This window comes from Polypterus senegalus, chromosome 8, assembly GCF_016835505.1.
Source record: "Polypterus senegalus isolate Bchr_013 chromosome 8, ASM1683550v1, whole genome shotgun sequence".
NCBI classification, from domain to species: domain Eukaryota; kingdom Metazoa; phylum Chordata; class Cladistia; order Polypteriformes; family Polypteridae; genus Polypterus; species Polypterus senegalus.
In genome coordinates this window covers 165,052,659-165,075,711 of record NC_053161.1, presented here as the reverse complement: position 1 = coordinate 165,075,711, position 23,053 = coordinate 165,052,659, and the positions used below count along the sequence as shown (strand labels likewise).

The following is a 23,053-nucleotide window of genomic DNA, read 5'->3' as shown; positions in this document are numbered from 1 at the left end:
TTTGAGATCGGGGAGTGGGATTTGCTTTGTGAGTCAAACAGCCAGGACACTGAGGGTCTCAGCCACTGTATCACAGATCACATCAAGCGTTGTGTGGATGGCACAGTCCTCGTAAAGGCAGTGTGCCGTTTCTCTAACAACAAACGATGGATCACAAAAGACTTGAAAGCCTACTGAATATGAAGAAGAAAACCTGCAGGTCTGGAGATAAAGATGAAATCAAGGTGGTGCAGTCAGAACTGAAGAAGCAGCTCCATGAGGAGAAAGTCCACTACAGAGACAAGTGTATGAGGAGTCAAACAGGCCAAAAATCATATATTTTTGTACAAAAACTATTGGTTTACGTGTGAACATTAATGGTTTATGAATCATTACTATCGGTTAGTGTGCATACTTAATTGGTTTGCGCGTGAACAATACTGGCTTCATTCATATGAACTATATTGGTTCGTGTCTGTATATTATCAGTTTCCATGTGAACTGTATCTATATTTGCATATGTATAGCACTGGTTTGCATATGAACTATATTGATTCATGTGTGTATATCACTGGTTCCAGTATGTTTGTTATTGGTTTGTGAGTGAACTGCATCAGTTTACGTATGAACTACATTGGTTTGCGTTCTGTGCCGGTCTAATGATGGATTTGTGTATGCACTATATTGATTTCACGCACGTCTTATACTGGTTTTATGTGGGTAACATACTGGTTTTGCGCTTGACCTATATTGGTTGTATGTGTGTACCATGTTGGTTTCTCATACAAAACATACTGGTTATGCGTGCACACCCTGTATGAACTATATCAGTATTGGTTGTTCACATGATTTTCAGCAGAAATGGGTGGGGCATGAAACAGGAACTCAAGGGCTGGTAGAGGCATGGTGTGCATAGGCATATATGGGTAGACGCCGCATTCACTGTGTTGCCCAGTCGACACGATACGTCAGCGAGTCCGCCATACTGCAAGTGGCAAAAGTGCCATTTAAACTAATACAGGTAGACGTGGATGATGAAAAAACAAGAACGTTTAAAACGGTATCGTTTACATCCATCCATCCATCCATTTTCTAACCCGCTGAATCCGAATAGGGTCACGGGGGTCTGCTGGAGCCAATCCCAGCCAACACAGGGCACAAGGCAGATACAACAGATTTTGGCAAATCGTTCAAATACAATTATATATATACATTTATACACTAATAATGGCAATTGTTATTAAATAATTCCTCCCATATAAGTAAAATTTCTCAGACTGCCTTCCATCTCCGAAACATTTCTAGACTTCGTCCTGTTCTTACACAACACAGTACTGAAGTATTGCTTAATGCCCGAGTCACCTCACGTATAGTAGAGTACTGTAATGCTATTCTATCTGGCATCCCACAAAAACGTATCCATCGCTTACAACTTCTTCCAAATTCTGGTGCCAGGATAATAACCTGCTGTTCTAAATCCACTGAACATATTACACCTTTTCTCTCTCAACTTCACTGGCTCCCTGTTCACTACTGAATACAATACAAAATACCGATCTTAACATTTAAAGCTCTCCACAGTCTTGCCCCCCACCTCACTGATCTCTTACAGACTTACACTTCCTTTTGCTCACTCAGATGCTGTAATTTAAGAGTATTCAGTCTGGCAATATGGTGCAGCCTTAGTTTGTGGAAAACAGAGACAACTAAAAACATGAGCATAAAATGATGGTTGTCAATTCCAAACTGTTTCCTCAGTGTGCTCCTTGAGAAAAAAACACATCATCTGAACCAATCTCAAATCGAACAAACTGATTGATCAAAGATACACTGACAGCTTGCCCTAATGTCGACTGTCGGATAACATGCTCACCTACTTTGACCACCTTGACTGTACCCTCCAAAGGAATCATCAAACCTCCTTTGTTTTTTAATGTGATCAAGTGGTAGCTTTGATCATATGATGCCAGTACAGCACCTGTTACCAAACTAGCACGGCACACACAGCTTTCTCAAAATCCCGTCTAAGGGTTACCTCCCACTACTTCCTGAGGTGGATTTCTTTGGGAATCCTTCAGAGTTTGAGAAATGTTAACAGCTAACAACAATCTACATAGTGACTAAATACTTTTACCCAAAACGTTGTTTGGAGGCTCACTTGAGCACATAAATGCATAGCTTTGCTAGCTTAGCCTGGCGTATCTAAAGTTAAGTTTATAAGCTTTATGCTGATGACACACAGCTGTACTTATCTATAGCACCTGATGACTCCGACTCTTTCGATTCACTAACACAATGTCTTACTGGTATTTCTGAATGGATGAATAGTAATTTTCTCAAACTAAATAAAGAGAAAACTGAAATTTTAGTAATTGGCAATAATGGATACAATGAGGTTATCAGAAATAAACTTGATGCATTAGGATTGAAAGTTAAGACGGAAGTAAAAAATTTAGGGGTAACCGTTGACTGTAATCTGAATTTTAAATCGCATATTCATCAGACCACTAGGACAGCATTTTTTCACTTAAGAAACATATCAAAAGTTAGACCTCTTATATCATTGAAAGATGCTGAGAAATTAATTCACGCTTTTGTTTTCAGTCGACTAGATTACTGTAACGCACTCCTCTCAGGACTACCCAAAAAAGACATAAATCACTTGCAACGAGTGCAGAATGCAGCTGCTAGAATCCTAACTGGGAAAAGAAAATCCGAACACATTTCTCCAGTTTTGATGTCACTACACTGGTTGCCTGTGGCATTCAGGATTGACTTTAAAATACTGCTTATGGTTTATAAAGCCTTAAATAATCTCGCCCCATCTTATATATCGGAATGCCTGACGTGTTATATTCCAAATCGTAATCTTAGATCATCAAATGAGTGTCTCCTTAGAATTCCAAAAGCTAAACTTAAAAGAAGTGGTGAGGCGGCCTTCTGCTGTTATGCACCTAAAATCTGGAATAGCCTGCCAATAGGAATTCGCCAGGCTGATACAGTGGAGCACTTTAAAACACGGCTGAAAACACATTACTTTAACATGGCCTTCTCATAACTTCACTTTAATTTAATACTGATACTCTGTATATCCAACTCTTTATAATAACTATTCATGATGGCTCTAAAATTTTGTACTGACCCCTACTCTCTCTTCTGTTTCTTTTTCTGTTTTTTTTTTGTGGTGGCCTGTGCCACCACCACCTACTCAAAGCATCATGATGTTCCTACATTGATGGACTGAAAGCCAACTCTACGTGACCATCATCATCAAATCCTTCCGTGAGAACCCTAAATCCAAAGAGGACTGTTTCATTTATGTTAGGTAGATTGCCCAGAGGGGACTGGGCGGTCTCGTGGTCTGGAACCCCTACAGATTTTATTTTTTCTCCAGCCTTTGGAGTTTTTTTTGTTTTTTCTGTCCACCCTGGCCATCGGACCTTACTCTTATTCTATGTTAATTAATGTTGACTTATGTTTATCTTTTATTGTGTCTTCTATTTCTCTATTCATTTTGTAAAGCACTTTGAGCTACATTTTTTTGTATGAATATGTGCTATATAAATAAATGTTGATTGATTGATTGATTGATAAAACGGGATTTTCTATTGGTCAAATATAACCAAAGCAATTGTTCATTCTTACCTATGAAATGTAATCCTCCGGGATCTGGTTTGGAGCGTACAGCGGTTTGTACAATCCCAAGCAGCACATACGTGAGGCATCTTTATCCATTACAGTAATCCCTCCTTAATCGCGGGAGTTGTGTTGCAGAACCCCCTGCGAAAGGTGAAAATCCGCAAAGTAAAAAATAACGTTTATATTGTTGTTTTTATATTGTCACGCTTGGGTCACAGATTTGCACAGAAACTCAGGAGGTTGTAGAGACAGGGACTTTAAAACACTGCAAACAAACATTTGTCTCTTTTTCAAAAAGTTTAAACTGTGTTCCATGACAAGACAGAGATGACAGTTCTGTCTCACAATTAAAAGAATGCAAACATATCTTCCTCTTCAAAGGAGTGTGCGTCAGGAGCAGAGAATGTCAGAGAGAGAGAGAGAGAGAAAAGCAAACAATCAAAAATCAATAGGTGCTTTTAAGTATGCGAAGCACCGCCGGACAATGCAGCCACAAGGATGGGAGCAATGTGAAGGTAGTTGTAATGGAAGGATTTTTCTCTGCAAAGGTGAAATAAAGAGAGGGAGGGGGAATCAAGAAAGCAGATGGGGGTTAGTTGCTTCAGCGCAGAATCAGCTATAGAAACTAATGTTTTGGGAAAAACAGCCGGGAATGTTCTAAAAATACAACCATGGCTATGTAAGGAGTTGTTTTTCACTTCGAGAGGCATTTTTCACATGTAAGCATATTACTGTGTCTTCTGGTATCGGGCACTAGTCTCAAGGCCGAGTAGAAGGAAAAAGCGCCGTGTCCCGTGGAAGGAGGGGGTGTGAGAAACTGATCACTTCTGCATGCACTGCTTCCACGTAGGCCGCTTTTGGGCAAGGACACCTAATTAGTATATAAGGGAAGGTTCCGCCCTCAGTTTCTTTGGACGCTCAACCGTGGGGAAAGGCGCACACCGCCCGGTCTTATCTGATAAAAGGCACACGGGGTTGATCCTCTGACGAGACTGACATGCGGGCTCCCTCAGTCTACTGGTCTAGGATGATGGCTCTGGGTCTTTTGATGTATGTTATTGTAAGTATAAGTTTGTCTCATTAAGCATATATATTTATTTCTATAACCCATTCATATGTATTTATATTTTATAATTGAATAAGTAAATTGTATTTAAGTAACGGACCTCTTCTCTCTGATTTTTGCCTACTTATGTTTTAATCCCTTGAACCATTTTCCCAAATCAAAACAGTAGTCTTTCAGCAATTTTTAGAGGAGCGTCCGTATCCTCTAGGCCAGTGTGTGAACAGCCCCTCTGCTCACACCCCCTCCGTCAGGAGCAGAGAATGTCAGAGAGAGAGAGAGAGAAAAGCAAACAATCAAAAATCAATAGGTGCTGTTAGAGCTTTTAAGTATGCAAAGCACCGCGTGGGAAGCATATTGTATATCATTGAGAAGTTTTAATTAATACAATTAATGTGCTCTGATTGGGTAGCTTCTCAGCCATCCGCCAATAGCGTCCCTTGTATGAAATCAACTGGGCAAGCCAACTAAGGAAGGATGTACCATAAATTAAAAGACCCATTGTCCGCAGGAATCCATGAAGCAGCGAAAAATCTGTGATATACACTCACCTAAAGGATTATTAGGAGCACCATACTAATACGTTGTTTGACCCCCTTTCGCCTTCAGAACTGCCTTAATTCTACGTGACATTGATTCAACAAGGTGCTGAAAGCATTCTTTAGAAATGTTGGCCCATATTGATAGGATAGCATCTTGCAGTTGATGGAGATTTGTGGGATGCACATCCAGGGCACGAAGCTCCGTTCCACCACATCCCAAAGATGCTCTATTGGGTTGAGATCTGGTGACTGTGGGGGCCATTTTAGTACAGGGAACTCATTGTCATGTTCAAGAAACCAATTTGAAATGATTCGAGCTTTGTGACATGGTGCATTATCCTGCTGGAAGTAGCTATCAGAGGATGGGAACATGGTGGTCATGAAGGGATGGACATGGTCAGAAACAATGCCCAGGTAGCCCGTGGCATTTAAATGATGCCCAATTGGCACTAAGGGGCCTAAAGAGTGCCAAGAAAACATCCCCCACACCATTACACCACCACCACCAGCCTGCACAGTGGTAACAAGGCATGATAGATCCATGTTCTCATTCTGTTTACGCCAAATTCTGACTCTACCATTTGAATGTCTCAACAGAAATCGAGACTCATCAGACCAGGCAACATTTTTCCAGTCTTCAACTGTCCAATTTTGGTGAGCTTGTGCAAATTGTAGCCTCTTTTTCCTATTTGTAGTGGAGATGAGTGGTACCTGGTGGGGTCTTCTGCTGTTGTAGCCCATCCGCCTCAAGGTTGTGCGTGTTGTGGCTTCACAAATGCTTTGCTGCATACCTCGGTTGTAACGAGTGGTTATTTCAGTCAAAGTTGCTCTTCTATCAGCTTGAATCAGTCGGCCCATTCTCCTCTGATCTTTAGCATCAACAAGGCATTTTCGCCCACAGGACTGCCGCATACTGGATGTTTTTCCCTTTTCACACCATTCTTTGTAAACCCTAGAAATGGTTGTGCATGAAAATCCCAGTAACTGAGCAGATTGTGAAATACTCAGACCGGCCCGTCTGGCACCAACAACCATGCCACGCTCAAAATTGCTTAAATCACCTTTCTTTCCCATTCTGACATTCAGTTTGGAGTTCAGGAGATTGTCTTGACCAGGACCACACCGCTAAATGCATTGAAGCAACTGCCATGTGATTGGTTGATTAGATAATTGCATTAATGAGAAATTGAACAGGTGTTCCTAATAATCCTTTAGGTGAGTGTATATTTAGATAGATAGATACTTTTATTAATCCCAAGGGGAAATTCACAATATGCTTAAGATATGCTTACATTTAAAATCCGCAATGGAGTGAAGCCGCGAAAGTCGAAGCACGATATAGCGAGGGATTACTGTACTTCACTCCTCAGCAGTGCCACTCGCAATATGGCAGCGACGTTGACGTACGATGCTGCTGATCATACGGCGTCTAGTAATTCTATATCTATGGTATGGAGTGTGTAGAGAAGCTGACAGGAGACAGATCTGGGTTTAAACAGCACCGTATTTTTTTCCGCAAAATAGGTTTGCGAAAGCACTTGGTGGTAATTATTACTATTTAACAGAATCTGCCATTGAGTCTGCAATGAACACAAGGCTGAAGTTAACTACGTATTTGGTCGTCTTTTTATTCGCTTCCAGCTACATGCATGCTTGCAACCCTCGACTGTACTTTTTCACACAGCTTTTGCAAACTAGTTACTTATTCTAAAGGCAAAATATTCTACATTTACGACTGACGCCTTTATCCAGCATAACATTCAGTTACTACTGGTTACATTTCTTATGTCCAGAGATCCCGCACCGTGCCACCTAGACAGGTGAAGTGACCTGCTCATGGTCACACAGTGTCACAATCTGGACTCGATTCGACAAATGCAGGGTTTAGAGGACAAAGCCCTAACCACAATTCCCCAATGCTTGCACCTCTACAATGTGTACATTATATGACATAATAATATAAACTTGCCCAGGACAGATTCCTTTGTTAAAGTTGAGTTTAACATTTTCATCCCATTCAAGTCCTAAATGTGGAATATTTATTTTTTCAAATAATGTATCAGTTTGCCGATTAGTGTACATGCTGTACAATATTTTGCCTTGCTCTTAACATTGAAGAAGCTGGTTTGTGAAGAAGTAGCTGACTGCAAGCAAATGCGTAGCTATGAGTGAACAAAAAGCCAGCTGAATGCGTATCTAACTTAATTCCCGTGATTATTTCAGATGTAAAAAATAATCCCCACTAAGCCCTTTCACAAACATTACGAGGCATACAAAAGTATTCAATCCCCTTGAAAGTCATAATTTTCTGCAAGACAAAAGATTTATACACAAGTATTCATTCAGTATTATTCTTATGCTGTGACAAAACATTTCCAAAGTAAAAATAAACCATTTTCTGTAGAAGAAAAGCTCCAAAGTTAATGTTTGCGTAGGTATTTAAACCTCTGTGCTTTGGAAGCTCCATCTTTACACCAATGACAAATTAATTACAAAGGTGACAGTCATAATTAAACATGACGAGGTGCTACTTGCGAGTCCTTTCTATCTCTCTAGATATAAACATCCCTCTTTGTAAGGGCCATAAACTTTGGTGGACGGTCACTGTAAAAATGAAAACAACAACAACATTTATTTATATAGCACATTTTCATACAAACAGTAGCTCAAAGTGCTTTACATATTAAAGAATAGAAAAATGAAAGACACAATTATAAAACAAAATAAATCAACATTAATTAACGTCGAATAAGAGTAAGGTCCAATGGCCAGGGGGGACAGAAAAAACAAAAAAAAAACTCCAGACGGCTGGAGAAAAAATAAAATCTGCAGGGATTCCAGACCATGAGACCGCCCAGTCCCCTCTGGGCAATCTACCTAACATAAATGAAACAGTCCTCTTTGGATTTAGGGTTCTCACGGAAGGGCTTGATGATGATGATGATGATGATGGTCACGTAGACTTCTGCCTTTTAATCAGTCCATCATTGTTGGAGCATCATGAAGCTTTGAGTAGGTGGAGGTGGCGCAGGCCGCCACCACAAAGAAACCGGAAAAAGAAACAGAAAAGAGAGTAGGGGTCAGTACCGATTTTAGAGCCACCATGAATAGTTATTATGAGGAAATTGAACATACAGAGTATCAGGATTAAGTTAAATTAAGTTAAATGAAGTTATAAAAAGGCCATGTTAAAGTGATGTGTTTTCAGCAGTGTTTTAAAGTGCTCCACCGTATCAGCCTGGTGAATTCCTATTGGTAGGCTATTCCAGATTTTAGGTGCATAACAGCAGAAGGCCGCCTCACCACTTCAACAAAGCAGCATTCAACTGATGTGAGAAACAAAGTTATTGAAATGCACAAGGGAGGGAATGGTTATAAAAAGAACAAGAGAGTTCAGTTCGAATGCCCCATAGCTCCTGATAGCTATGCAAAAGGAGTGTCGACCTTGTCGAGAGGTTTATTTACCTCAGCAGTGACATTCACGTCTCTGGTGACTCTTCTTATGAAGTCAGTAGACAGATTGGGAGAGCAAGGGGTGTGTGTGTGGCGCTCCCAATATCTAGGCAAAAAGTCCAAGTCTTTAGAGTCCTGGTGCTTCCTGTCTTGCTATATGGATGTGAGACATGGATTGCTATCCAGTGATCTGACGTGAAGACTCGACTCCATTGGTACTGTGTCTCTCCGGAAAATCCTTGGGTACCGTTGGTTTGACTTTGTGTTGCTCATGGAGTCCATAATGAGGCACATTACCTGCATTGTGAGGGAGCGTCATTTACGGCACTACGGCCATGTGGCGCATTTCCCCAAGGGCGATTCGGCTCATAAGATCGTCATTGTTGGGGACCCGAGTGGTTGGACCAGGCCAAGGGGTCGCCCACGTAACACCCGGCTGCAGCAGATAGAGGGTCATTTCCAGAGTGTGGGACTGGACTGCGTGTCTGCCTGAGAGGTTGCCAACCGGGATCCCAAGTTGTTTCACCGTGCAGTGGCTGCGACAACACGCTGTACCAGTGCATGCTCACCGACTTGACACGATTCCGAATTATCATCAGAAAATGGAAGGTTCATCAAAGTACACAGACTCGGACTAGAACTGGCTGTACCTCAAAACTCAACATCAGAGCGAGACATCAACTGGTGAGAGGGGCGACTAGAAATCCAACCGTCACTCTTAGACGTCTGCCATGCTCTTTGGCTGCAACTGGAGTGAAGGTGCAGGGGTCCACAATTTCAAGAGCTCTCCATTAAACAGGGGAGGTTAGTAAGAAAGAAGCCATTCCTTAAGAAGGTCCACATAGAAGAATGTATGGTGTTTGCCACAAAGCATGAGAAAGACCCAGTTAAAATGTAGGAGAAGGTTTTATGGTCAGATGAGATCAAAATCAAAGTTTTTGGTCAGACTTTTTTGTCCGAGTTTTTGAAGCGCAACACTAACATTGCCCAAGCCTCAAGAAACAGCATTCCTACAGTGGAATATGGTGGTGGCAGAGTCGTGCTAGGAGGATGTCTTTCATGTGCTGAGACCGAGAATCTTCTCAGAGTTGAAGGGACAATGGATGGATGGACAGAAATACGGCACAATTTTGCAAGAGAACTTGCTCCAGTCTGCTATGAAAGCTCGGGAGAAGATTCATCTATCAACATGAAAATGACCCTAAGCATTAGGATAAAGTGACACTGGGATAACTCAAAAACAGGAAGGTGAATGTTTTGGAGTGGCCAAGTCAAAACCCTGATCTTAACCCTGTTGAGAATCTGTGGCACTATTTGAAAACTGCTGTTCAGAGGTGCCATCTCACCAACACAGAGGAGCGCTGGAAATCCTGCCAAGAAGAATGGGGCAGAATCACTCCAGAGCAATGTGCACAACTGGGGCCTACTTACATACCCCAAAAGAACCAAGGCTGTTACGGCAGCAAAAGGGTTCTTGACAAAGTATGAATGTGTTGGGCTTGAATACTTAATGCAAACACCAACTTTGGAGTCTTTCTTCTTCAGTTAAATATCTACAGAAAACGGCTTATTTAGAATTTGGAAATGTATTGTTACCGCACAAGAGTTAACATTAAAAAGAATGAATTAATAAACATGTGGAAAACTTTTTTGTCATACAGAAAATTAGAATGACTTTTAAAGTGATTGAATACTTTTGCATGTCCCTGTATGTTTGTGAAAGGGCTTGGTGGTTATTATTTTAACAGTATTTTCCCTTAATTCTGAAATGATCACAGGGCTGAAGTTAGGTGCACATTCAGCGGACTTTTCATTCACTCCTAGATACCTCCAGTATTTGCTTACAGTCAGCTACTTATTCACACAGCTTTTGCACAGCAGCTTCTTACTCAAAATATTCTACAGCATGTACATTAATCTGCTGATCACTGCAAACTGATCCATTATTTCAAAATAATAATATTCCACATTTTGATTCTGCACAAATCAAAAATGTTAAACATAACTTTAATTTCACAAAGGAATCTGTCTTGTCACAAAACTGTGAAAATTAATGTGGTCCAACGTGATTTAACACTTCACAGTGCCCATTTAAACATCACAGTAAGTCCCATGTTTCAGATATTGCAGCGGAAATACGCAGGTAATCGTACCGGCCAGGGCAAAACTTGGCTGCATCTTAAAAAACGCATTTGCCTTGTCACAAAACTGTGAAAGGTAAGGTGGTCCAATATGTTGTAACTCAACTATACAGGTCCTAAATGTGGAATATTTAGAATGGACAGGCGGCATGGTGGCGCAGTGGGTAGCGCTGCTGCCTCCCAGTTAGGAGATCCGGGTTCACTTCCCGGGTCCTCCCTGCGTGGAGTCTGCATGTTCTCCCCGTGTCTGCCTGGGTTTCCTCCGGAGACGGCAATTCTAAATGTGTGTGTGCCCTGCGGTGGGCTATTTTGCGCTGCCTGGAATTGGCTCCAGCAGACCCCCGTGACCCTGTTTTTGGGATATAGCGGGTTGGATAATGGATGGACACGACTGATTATGGCATATAATATACACGTTGTGTATTGGGGCATTGAAGTCCTGATAGTGACACTGTGTGTCTAGGCGACACGCTCGACATAAGAAATGTAACCATTAGTAACTAAATGTTATGCTGGATAAAGGCGTCAGTCGTAAATGTAGGATATTTTGCCTTTGGAATAAGTAACTACTTTGCAAAAGCTGTGTGAAAAAGTACAGTCGCGGGTTGCAAGTCAACATGTAGCTGGAAGCGAATAAAAAGACGACGAAATGCGTACTTAACTTCAGCCTTGTGTTCATTCCAGATTCTGTTAAATAGTAATAATTACCACCAAGTCCTTTCGCAAACCTATTGTGCGGAAAAATACTGCGCTGTTTGAACCCAGATCCGTCTCCTGTCAGCTTCTCTACACCCTCCATGACTCTACAGGCCCCCGAGTTCCTGTTTCTTGCCCCGCCCATTTCCGCTGAAGATCACGTGAACAACTATTACAGTTGGCATATACAGTAGTTCATATACAAAGTTGCGATAGGGTGCGCACGCATAACCAGAATGTTTCGTATGAAAAACCGGCATAGTACACACACACACACACACACATACAACCAAGAGTTCAAGCGCAAAACCGATGTTACCCACATCAAACCAGTATAAGACGTGCATGAAACCTAATATAGTGCATACACAAATCCATCGTTAGACCGAAACCGAACGCAGACCAATGTAGTTCATAAGTAAACTGATGCAGTTCACTCACAAACCAATAAACATACTGGAACCAGTGATATACACACGCGAATCAATATAGTTCATATGCAAACAAGTACTATGCATATACAAACGGATATAGTTCACGCACAAACCGATGATATACGGACACGAACCAATATAGTTCATATGAATGAAGCCAGTATTCACGCGCAAACCAATTAAGTATGCACACAAACCGATAGTAATTATTCATAAACCAATAATGTTCAAACATAAACCACTAGCTTGTGTACAAAAATATGATTTTTGGCCTGTTTGGCCCCTCATACTAACGTAACCAAAAATTACAACAAAACAACATGAACGAAGTGTGAAACTGAGCAAGGATTATCACCGGCAGCTGTAAAACATGCAGAGGAAGGGAACAAGAGCAGAGCGAATGAACTGAAGCAGATCTTCAACGGGTTTGACTCATTCTCGTCAGTCCAGGCCTCTGTGTGCTCTGCAGCTCAACATCAGTAAGGCAAAAGAGCTCCTGGTGGGCACGCCAAGAGCCTCCAAGACCAGTCACCATTAGAGAGGAGAACATACAAGTGGTGCAGAGCTACAAGTACCTGAGGGTCGACATCAACAACAAACTGGACTGGTCTGATGACACAGTGGTGTAGGTCAAGAAGGACCACAGCCGACCGAACATCCTAAAGTGACTCTGGTCTTTTGATGTATGAAGCAAGTTGCTTCTCGGTGCTTTAAAGGAGAAATGGGACTCGTGAAGTGAATCAGAAACACAAACACCAATAAACAGCAACAACACCGGGGATGGGGTTCACAGGGAGATTCACAAAGTTCGCTACTGGGCTTAAGAACACGAACGCGCAGCGCACCTCTCACTCAAATCGCGTGCGGTAGTCCGAGTGGTGCGAATTAAAACTCACACGTCCATAAAGTGCACCATCAAAACCGGAGCACTTACCCTGTGCCTGTCGGCGATGGAGAACTTTCTAACCTCGTTAAAACTGCCGCCTCAATCCACCAGTCTTTCTCTCGTGCGGCTGTCGCTACAATGCGGAGGCAGCGTGGTTTCAGTAGCCGTCGCCCTAGATGACGTCAGCAGGACGAGGCCATAGCTGCAAGTGACAGGTTGCTAAAAAGTTGAAAGCGAAATTAAAACGTCGAGTATGCGCAATGAAACTTAACATCTGTTCTATCTAATCGCGCCATCTGTCGAGGAGGTTAGTCTAGGATTACTATACATGTTCACAACGTTTTGGTGATGAAGTGATGACTTGTGATTTATGCGTATGCGTGGAACTGTCAACTTTATCAGAGTGCGCAGGACTCTGATCGCGAGTTCACAGCATGGACAAAAATAAATTAATAAAGGAGCCAGAGCGAGTCAGTTAATGCGCCTATGACAGCTGAAACAGAACTGGCGACGGTTGTCTAGCCGTTAAATGAAAATACCGCAAATGTTAAAACGAAACTTTTAAAGCTGGTCAAATTACTTTTTTAACTATTCGCGAGAGGAGCGATTATAAACAGGCCACAGGAATCGAAAAACATTTTGCAGCAAACGGCATTTTCAAAAATACATACATACATACATACATACATACATACATACATACATACATACATACATACATACATACATACATACATACATACATACATACATACATACATGCCGGACGTTCTCCACGACTTGTCTTTCTGCACTGAGCTCTCGTGTCTCTCTGTCGGATATTCTTGTGAGCATTCTAACCACGCCCACTTTGTGACACACCTTGTTATGGATTGTGCGGCATCACGTTACTGAACGAAACAAGTTTGAAGTACAAAGCCTCAACAGGCTGTCAAACACTTTGTGCTAAAAGGTTCATCTTTAATAAAACAGCTGCTTTCTATACTTAAAATATTATTACCATCATTAATTTTTCAACGTTCTGTAAACGGCATTATCATTTAATAAACTATTTTATGCTTCAAATATTAGTTTTCTTATCCTCATAAAATGACAATAATAATAATACGATGAAAGATTAAAACCAAAACTGAAGTGCATCATTCACAAAGGTGGGAAGGGGACAAAGTTTTTACAGCTAAGAAAGAAGATAAATCCTCAAGCTTGTAAATGGCTTATAAAAATATTTATTTATTTATTTATTTATTTACCATGTGTTTTTAATTTGTACTCCAACAGATCAATACTTCAAAAGATAAAAGGAGAAACTGTTGTAAGATCCGTAATGTAAGTGGACCTTTTAATTCAAACAAGAGTAGTTTTTGAATATTTGTAAATGCATCATTGATAATTTCATGTTTCAGTGAGTTGATATGCGCATGCGCGATATGTGTTGTTTGATTCCAGATGTGAGATCTGGGAAGTCACTAAGGTACGTTTTGGACGCGGGTAATTTCAGCATTTTACTGGACTATCGCAGGCAGCACGACGAAACGCTTATGAAATACGCTTTGAACTGCGTTAAAGGCTATAAAGTAAGTGAGCGGTTGTTTTATATATGAAGACAGCAATTTTCATAAATTCGTAAAACTGTGAGTGATTTCTAACAATTCTTTAAAAATAAAAAAATAAAGTTGACTGTACACGGCTTAAGTAAATTGAAACGCTTCTTCGTGCAATAGAACAGGGGTTCTCAAACTCGATCCTGGGGGACCCCTGTGGCTGCAGGTTTTTGTTCCAACCAGATTCCTAATCGGTGACAATACCTGATAGCACTGATCTCATTTAATTAGCTGGTATTATTTATCTTTTATTCTACATTCAGAAAAGCACACCAGCATGATTTTCACATTTATAAGAAACTTAGACATATTTGTTTTTGCTATGGCTTTAAATGCTTAACTCTCTTTTTATTATATTTCGCCCTTTCTCTGTGCAGTTTGCTCCCTTCATTGAATCTTAATAATGACAATTAAAAACAAGCAGAGCAGAAACCCAAGCAAACAACACTCAATCAACTACTTTAGCGTCAGCCCCACAAAGTAGCAAATAACGGATCAATTAAACAATTAGAACACCTAGAAAAGTAGAATGACAATCAAGATGAAAATACTGTTAAAAAGAAAAATATTAATATAACTGCTTAGTACATTTTAATATTTTTTTTTAACCAAACGTAGTTTTCTAATTTGTATATTGTTCCCAAAATAGGAAATCTGGGAAACAACAGTTCACTTAATTAGCCCAGGAGTCCAATTAAATACAGAGGCTGGTTGGAACAAAAACCTGCATCCACAGGGGTCCCTCAATACCCCTGCAATAGAACATTCTAGACATCAAATGGCCGATTAGGGATCGGACGTAATTGTTTTTCCCGACCAACACAAGAGGGCAGCAAAGCTCACCCTACGAACCAAAGAAAGTGAAAGTTGGCTCAGCTTACTGTCAAAATGAATGAAATTGAACGTCTTAAGGAAGATGAGAAGACAGTGGACAGCGTGAAAGCAAAAATGTTAAATGTGTTCAGCAATCTATTAGAAGAGTCTGAAGAAACTAATTGCGAAGTTTTAAATATTTTGCCAGAGGAAGATAAGAAGGAGGACCAGATAAGCTGGTACAGACCTAAATAGGATCATTTCAAGACGTTTATGCATAATACCGAACAGTGGATCTTGAAAACTCAAGAGAAATTGGTTGAAGATGACTTTGTTAAGCCAAGTGATAGTGTCTCTGAAGTAGCAGCATATAGTCTTGGACAAAAGAGTAGTCCAGGTTCTGTTGTAGTTCATATGTCAAGGGTGTCTGTCACAAGCTCTGCACGAATGAGAATTAAAGCTGAACAGGCAGCCCTCATAGCACGTGCAGCGGTTTTAAGAGAAAAGCAAGAAACTGAATTCGAGGAAGCAAGACTGAGAGTCCAAAAGCAACTGCTGAAACTGGAGGCAGAGATAGCTGCCTCCTGTGCAAAGTTAAAAATATATGCGGAACAAGAAGATGGTCAAGATGACATGAACAGTCATTTTAGATACAAGATATCATCTGTTTATAATGACAAACGGGACTGCAAAAATGATCTCCTTGAGTCAACCTACAAAAAAAAAAAAGAAAAGGACCGTGGTAAATTTCCAGAGACTGTTAAAAACCCTTTATATAGTTGTGGATCACTATTGGAGAGAACTTTTAGACTAGCTACCCGATGAGGACTGATCATTTATGTTAGGTAGAATGTCTAAAGGGGGCTGGGTGGTCTCGTGGCCTGGAACCCCTGCAGATTTTATTTTTGTTCCAGCTGTCTGGAGTTTTTTTTGTTTTTTCTGTCCTCCTTGGCCATACTTTTATTCTATGTTAATTAGTATTCTATTATTTTAATTCTTACTTTGTCCTTTTTTTCTCTTTCTTCTCTTTGAGCTACATTATTTGTATGAAAATGTACTACAGAAATAAATGTTGTTGTGGTGATTCTAAAATTGTCCTTAGAGTGTGGATGTGTGTGTGCGCCCTGTGGTGGGCTGGCACCCTTCTCAGGGTTTGTTTCCTGCCTTGTGCCCTGTGTTGGCTGGGATTGGCTCCAGCAGACCCCCGTGACCCTGTAGTTAGGATATAGCAGGTTGGATAATGGATGGATGGATGGATGTTGTTCTTGTCTTCCATCAGCCTGCTGATAGTGACAGAGATCTGTTTCAAGTTATGAAATGTCAAAATGAAATAACAGAGTTGCTTGTGGCTCAGCGTCCACAAAGAGAAGTGCCAGTGTTTAGCGGAGATCCCTTGGCCTATAGAGTTTTTAATAGAGCCTTCGAACATATTCTAGATAAAAAAACAAGCAGTTATCAAGACAAGTTATATTATTTGGAACAATTCACAAGTGGAGAGCCTCAAGACCTGGTACGCAGTTGTGAGCATATGAGTCCAGAAATGGCATACAAAAAAGCAAGGCGATTACTTCAAAGACATTATGGCAATGAGGTAAGAACTGCTAGAGCTTATATAGAGAAAGCACTGAAGAGGCCACAGATTAAAGCCGAAGACAGTAAGGCTTTGAATATATATGCACTGTACCTTATTGGTTGTAGAAATGCTATGTGCAATATCAAGTTTATGCATCCAACAAATATAAGAGTAATTATCTCTAAGCTCCCTTATAAAATAAGGGAAAGATGGAGAAGTACAGCTGTTGAAATTCAAGAAAAGAAAGGAAAAAGGGCCAGATTTGAAGATTTGGTAGAATTTGTTGATTGGCAGGCAAAGATTGTTAGTGACCCAATATTTGGAGATATTGAGTGCAGTAACACTGAAGGAAGAGGGAAACCCAAATCTCTCAATTTTAAGACTTTCAGTGAAAGGAAAAGCAGTTTTGCTATGAATGTAGCTGAAGTAGATAAATCAAAAATGGCTTTGGAATGGGTCATGAAACTTGTGGATATACTGGGGCCGGTGCCAATGAATCTATTCTTGCCATTGTACCTGTTAAGGTAAAATCATATAGAAGTGAACTGACAGTAGAGACGTATGTACAGTGGTGTGAAAAACTATTTGCCCCCTTCCTGATTTCTTATTCTTTTGCATGTTTGTCACACAAAATGTTTCTGATCATCAAACACATTTAACCATTAGTCAAATATAACACAAGTAAACACAAAATGCAGTTTTTAAATGATGGTTTTTATTATTTAGGGAGAAAAAAAATTCCAAACCGACTTGGCCCTGTGTGAAAAAGTAATTGCCCCCTTGTTAAAAAATAACCTAACTGTGGTGTATCACACCTGAGTTCAATTTCCGTAGCCACCCCCAGGCCTGATTACTGCCACACCTGTTTCAATCAAGAAATCACTTAAATAGGAGCTGCCTGACACAGAGAAGTAGACCAAAAGCACCTCAAAAGCTAGACATCATGCCAAGATCCAAAGAAATTCAGGAACAAATGAGAACAGAAGTCATTGAGATCTATCAGTCTAGTAAAGGTCATAAAGCCATTTCTAAAGCTTTGGGACTCCAGCAAACCACAGTGAGAGCCATTATCCACAAATGGCAAAAACATGGAACAGTGGTGAACCTTCCCACGAGTGGCCGGCCGACCAAAATTACCCCAACAGCAGAGACGACTCATCCGAGAGGTCACAAAAGACCCCAGGACAACGTCTAAAGAACTGCAGGCCTCACTTGCCTCAATTAAGGTCAGTGTTCATGACTCCACCATAAGAAAGAGACTGGGCAAAAACGGCCTGCATGGCAGATTTCCAAGACGCAAACCACTGTTAAGCAAAAAGAACATTAGGGCTCGTCTCAATTTTGCTAAGAAACATCTCAATGATTGCCAAGACTTTTGGGAAAATACCTTGTGGACTGATGAGACAAAAGTTGAACTTTTTGGAAGGCAAATGTCCCGTTACATCTGGCGTAAAAGGAACACAGCATTTCAGAAAAAGAACATCACACCAACAGTAAAATATGGTGATGGTAGTGTGATGGTCTGGGGTTGTTTTGCTGCTTCAAGACCTGGAAGGCTTGCTGTGATAGATGGAACCATGAATTCTACTGTCTACCAAAAAGTCCTGAAGGAGAATGTCCGGCCATCTCTGTTCGTCAACTCAAGCTGAAGCGATCTTGGGTGCTGCAACAGGACAATGACCCAAAACACACCAGCAAATCCACCTCTGAATGGCTGAAGAAAAACAAAATGAAGACTTTGGAGTGGCCTAGTCAAAGTCCTGACCTGAATCCAATTGAGATGCTATGGCATGACCTTAAAAAGGCGGTTCATGCTAGAAAACCCTCAAATAAATCTGAATTACAACAATTCTGCAAAGATGAGTGGGCCAAAATTCCTCCAGAGCACTGTAAAAGACTCATTGGAAGTTATCGCAAACGCTTGATTGCAGTTATTGCTGCTAAGGGTGGCCCAACCAGTTATTAGGTTCAGGGGGCAATTACTTTTTCACACAGGGCCATGTAGGTTTGGATTTTTTCTCCCTAAATAATAAAAACCATCATTTAAAAACTGCATTTTGTGTTTACTTGTGTTATATTTGACTAATGGTTAAATGTGTTTGATGATCAGAAACATTTTGTGTGACAAACATGCAAAAGAATAAGAAATCAGGAAGGGGCAAATAGTTTTTCACACCACTGTATTCTTGGACACGGGCAGTATAGCAACATTTTGTACAGAAGTACTTATGCATCGACTAAATTTAAGAGGCAAGAAAACTGAACTTATTTTTTGCTCTATGGGAGAAGAGAAAATGGTATCCAGTTATATTCTCTCAGATCTGTGGACTGGAAGAGACAGACTCCGTCAGACTTACAACTGTATTGACCCAGCCAAAAATGCCAGTGAAAATGGAAAATATACCCAGAAAAGAAGATTTGATAAAATGGTCTTATCTTACGGAAGTTAATTTTCCATACATTGATGCAGATGTTGATCTTCTTATAGGCGCAAACTCATATAAGGCCATGGAACCATGGCAAATAGCAAAAATGGCGGACCTTATGCAGTCAAGACAGCTGTGAGATGGGTGGTAAAAGGATCCTTGAGACAAGACATGAAGATTAAAGCAATAAAAGTTGAACAACAAAACTACAGCTTCAATCAAATTTCCATAACATCTATTGAAGATCAATTGATTCAGCAATTTCTGGAGAGAATGTCTGTGACGATAAACCAGAAATGCCACAAGAAGATCATCAGTTCATGTTGGCTGTATCTGAATCAACACAGTTCATTGATGGGCATTATTGTATTGGACTGCCTCTTAGAGATAAAAACATAAAGATGCCCAATAACAGATGTTTGGCTCAACAACGACTCAACGGCTTAAGGAACAAGTTTTTAAAAAATCGTAATTTTCCTGATGATTATACATAACCATTTTAGAAGAGGGTTTTGCAACAAAAATATCCAAGGAACTACACAGAATTGACAACAAAGTATGGTATATTCCCCATCATGGTGTCTATCGCCCCACAAAGAACAAGATTCGTGTTGTATTTGATTGTGCAGCATCTTATCAGGGAACTTCAATAAATGATCATTTACTTCAAGGCCCTGATCTTACCAGTACTCTTATTGGAGTTTTGACAAGATTTAGGGAAGAATCTGTGGCAATGGTTGCTGAAATTGAGTCAATGCTTCATCAGGTGAGGGATCCGGAGGAAGATTCAGACCTTTTGTGCTTTCTTTGGTGACCAGATGGAAATATTTGTAAAGATCCGGTGGAGTATAGGATGTTGACACTTTTTCTATAGTGTCGTTTCTTGTGACTGAAGAAAGAGAGATATAATTAAAGTTAGTAAAAAATCTTTTATTAATACACACCAGGCAAAGGTAAGATGACAGAGAAGCACAGTCCTAGGACACCTGCCCTTCATCTGCCTTGAGGGGTCGGTGTCCCAAATCTTTTATAGGGCTTATGACTTTAGTTGCACAAGAATTTCAAACCGTTACATCTTACAACATTTTGCTTGGATCAGCATTTACCACATCCTTTAAGTTCATCAGTTGGTCACTTGTGGTTTTAGTTCATCAGTTGGTCACTTGTGGTTTTAGTTCATCAGTTGGTCACTTGTGGTTTTTTGTTCATTAGGAGAAACAAGACGTTGCACTTGTCATGTGCACTATGGACAAGACAGGGTCTGCATGGCTTTTGTCACGTACACCAGATTGATCAATACTGTTTATTATTTTTCCACAAGGACGTGTGTACATTTGTTTTGGGCTGTGCATGTTATGCATTCAGATGAATGGAAGAAGACGAAAAACGATTCACAAAAAGCAGTTTGGTTTTTATTTTATTTGTTCTTTATTTCGCCTTATACAATTTATTGTTTTAGCCATTTGTTTTGCATACCCCTTGGGGTCAGAGCGCAGCCATCGTACAGCACCGCTGGAGCAATTACAGGTTAAGGGTCTTACTCATGGGCCCAGCAGAGTAGGATCTCTTTTGGCAGTGACGAGGATTTGAACTGGCAACCTTCAGGATACCAGCACAGATCCATAGCCTCAGAGCCACCACTCCACCCCAGTTGAGACAGTCTTTAAAATTTTTTATGTTGATGACTGTCTGGCATCTGTGGCTAATGAAGAGCTAGCAGTTACTCTGTCAAGGGACCTTAGAACACTTTGTGAAAGTAGAGGGTTCCATTTGACAAATAGTAGGAAGTTACTTCTATCAATTTCTGATGATGAAAGAGCGTCAGACATTAGAGAATTGGATTTAAGCAATGACACTGTGCCATTAGAGAGGGCATTGGGAGTGCAATGGTGTACAGAAAATGATTTATTTAAATTCAAGATACAAGTGCAAGAAAAGAAAATGTACAAGAAGAGGTATATTATCCATTGTTAATTCTGTTTATGATCCTTTTTAGGATTTATCTGCTAAACTTCTTCTTAGAGAACTTTGCAGAGAGAAAAGGGGCTGGAATGAAACTCATTTAAAGGGTAACCAGTCAAAGAGATGGAGGAAGTGGTTACAAGATATGCAAAAACTTTCCATATTCAGTGTGAGCAGATGCTTAAAGCCCGTATGGTTTGGGTCCACTGTGACAGCTCAGTTGTATCACTTCTCAGATGCCAGTGAACTTGCATATGGCTCCGTATCTTATATTTTTCTGACAATTAAAAATGACCAGAGACACTGTTCTTTTCTAATAGGTAAAGCAAGAGTGGCATCACTTAAACGAATATCAATTCCAATACTGGAACTTACTGCAGCAGTTATGGCTGTCAAAATGGATATTATGATGAAACGTGTGCTGCAGCTACCTCTTGAAGAATCCAACTTTTGGACAGATAGCTTAACAGTACTAAAGTACATTGAAAATGACAAGACATTTGTGGCTAATAGAATCTCCTTTATTAGAGAAGCTACTAAAACTTTGCAGTGGAGATGTGTAAGCACTTCGATGAACCCAGCTGATCAGGGGCCTCATGCACAACGCCGTGCGTAGAATTTGCACTATAACATGACGTAAGCACAAAAGTCGGAATGTGCTTACGCACAAAAAATTCCAGATGCAGGAATCTGTGCGTACGCAAACTTCCACGTTCTTCCGCTACATAAATCCCGTTCAGCGTGAAAAGTAACACACGTGCACGCGCCTGCTGTCCCGCCCCAACTCCTCCCAGAATTACGCCTCTTTGAATATGCAAATCAATATAAATAATCCCTTATGTTTTGAGTTCTGCGAAAAGCCAATGGGAAAAGTACACGGGGAAAAAGGAGAATTTCAGCAAATACCAAGTAGAGGCAAGAAAAACATACTATTTGTTGGTTTAAGCAGTGATATTAACAACAAAAGGAAGTTGATTGAGTGACAGAGCAAGTTCAAGTTCAGAAAGTCACGCAGTGCCCGAAATAGAAAGAAGCTGTCAGATATCAAAGTCGCTGTGAAAAGCCAAGTAGTAGCCCACCAGTGTCATATGAAAGCTTATTAGGGTGTAGAGAAAACACAGTAGGCAAAAAGCACAAAATGTCAACTTTAATCACGTAGTTTATTTTGTCTTTAAAGTAGAACATCGTAAACTTAATCTTAAAATCATTTAATTTACTAGTTTCTCAATCTCATCGTGACTAAAGTAGCACGTTAAATGCTTTGTTTTGTATTTGATCTTCTATGTGCTCTATGTGCGTGAATCACTACGTGCTTCCGGGCTTTCTCTTCCTCTGACAGGACACAGAATCCATTACATTTATGATATTACAGCTCTCTGAATAACTAAAATACTGAGATGTATATGTGATATCATTTTCATGAGGATAGTTAAAGCACATTATTAAACATGGGAACACGGTGGCGCAGTGATTGTTCACGTCTCACTCAAGATGCATGCTGCGCCATGTGCGACCTTCGATGAAATAATTTATTGCAGCAGTTCTGTCTCTTTCAAACGTACTAACCTCCAATTCCTGTCCTTACTTTTCTTTCTCCAAATATCCGATCGCCACACAATCAGCTCTGTAATAGACGTTAAGCCATCTTGTAGGCTTTGAAAGCCGATTCTTCAAAACTTTTAAGGAACATTGAAATATCTTCATAGTACATGTTTAATTATTGTATCCATCTATCCTTCCAGTGTCACATCAGCACCAGCAAGAATACAGCATGAGGCAGGAACAATCCGTGAACAGAGCACCAGCGGCTCATTAGCGCTGCGGGCACCGTGTAGTTAAAATTAA

The 23,053-nt window shown here is 40.4% G+C and overlaps 1 protein-coding gene across 3 annotated transcripts in view; it reads right to left on the bottom strand.

The window, feature by feature from the left end:
• The window catches only part of LOC120533306 (zinc finger protein 501-like), a 41,851-nt gene extending 28,214 nt beyond the window's left edge, over positions 1–13,637 (bottom strand). Inside the window, exon 1 of one of the 3 annotated variants that reach the window (XM_039760135.1) lies at positions 13,593–13,637. The gene's annotated coding sequence lies outside the window, so the exon portion shown is untranslated. Of the gene's footprint in view, positions 1–12,881; positions 12,965–13,592 lie in introns of those variants that run through there. The other 2 variants (XM_039760137.1, XM_039760134.1) reach the window with 2 other exon arrangements.
• Positions 13,638–23,053: the final 9,416 nt, after the last annotated feature.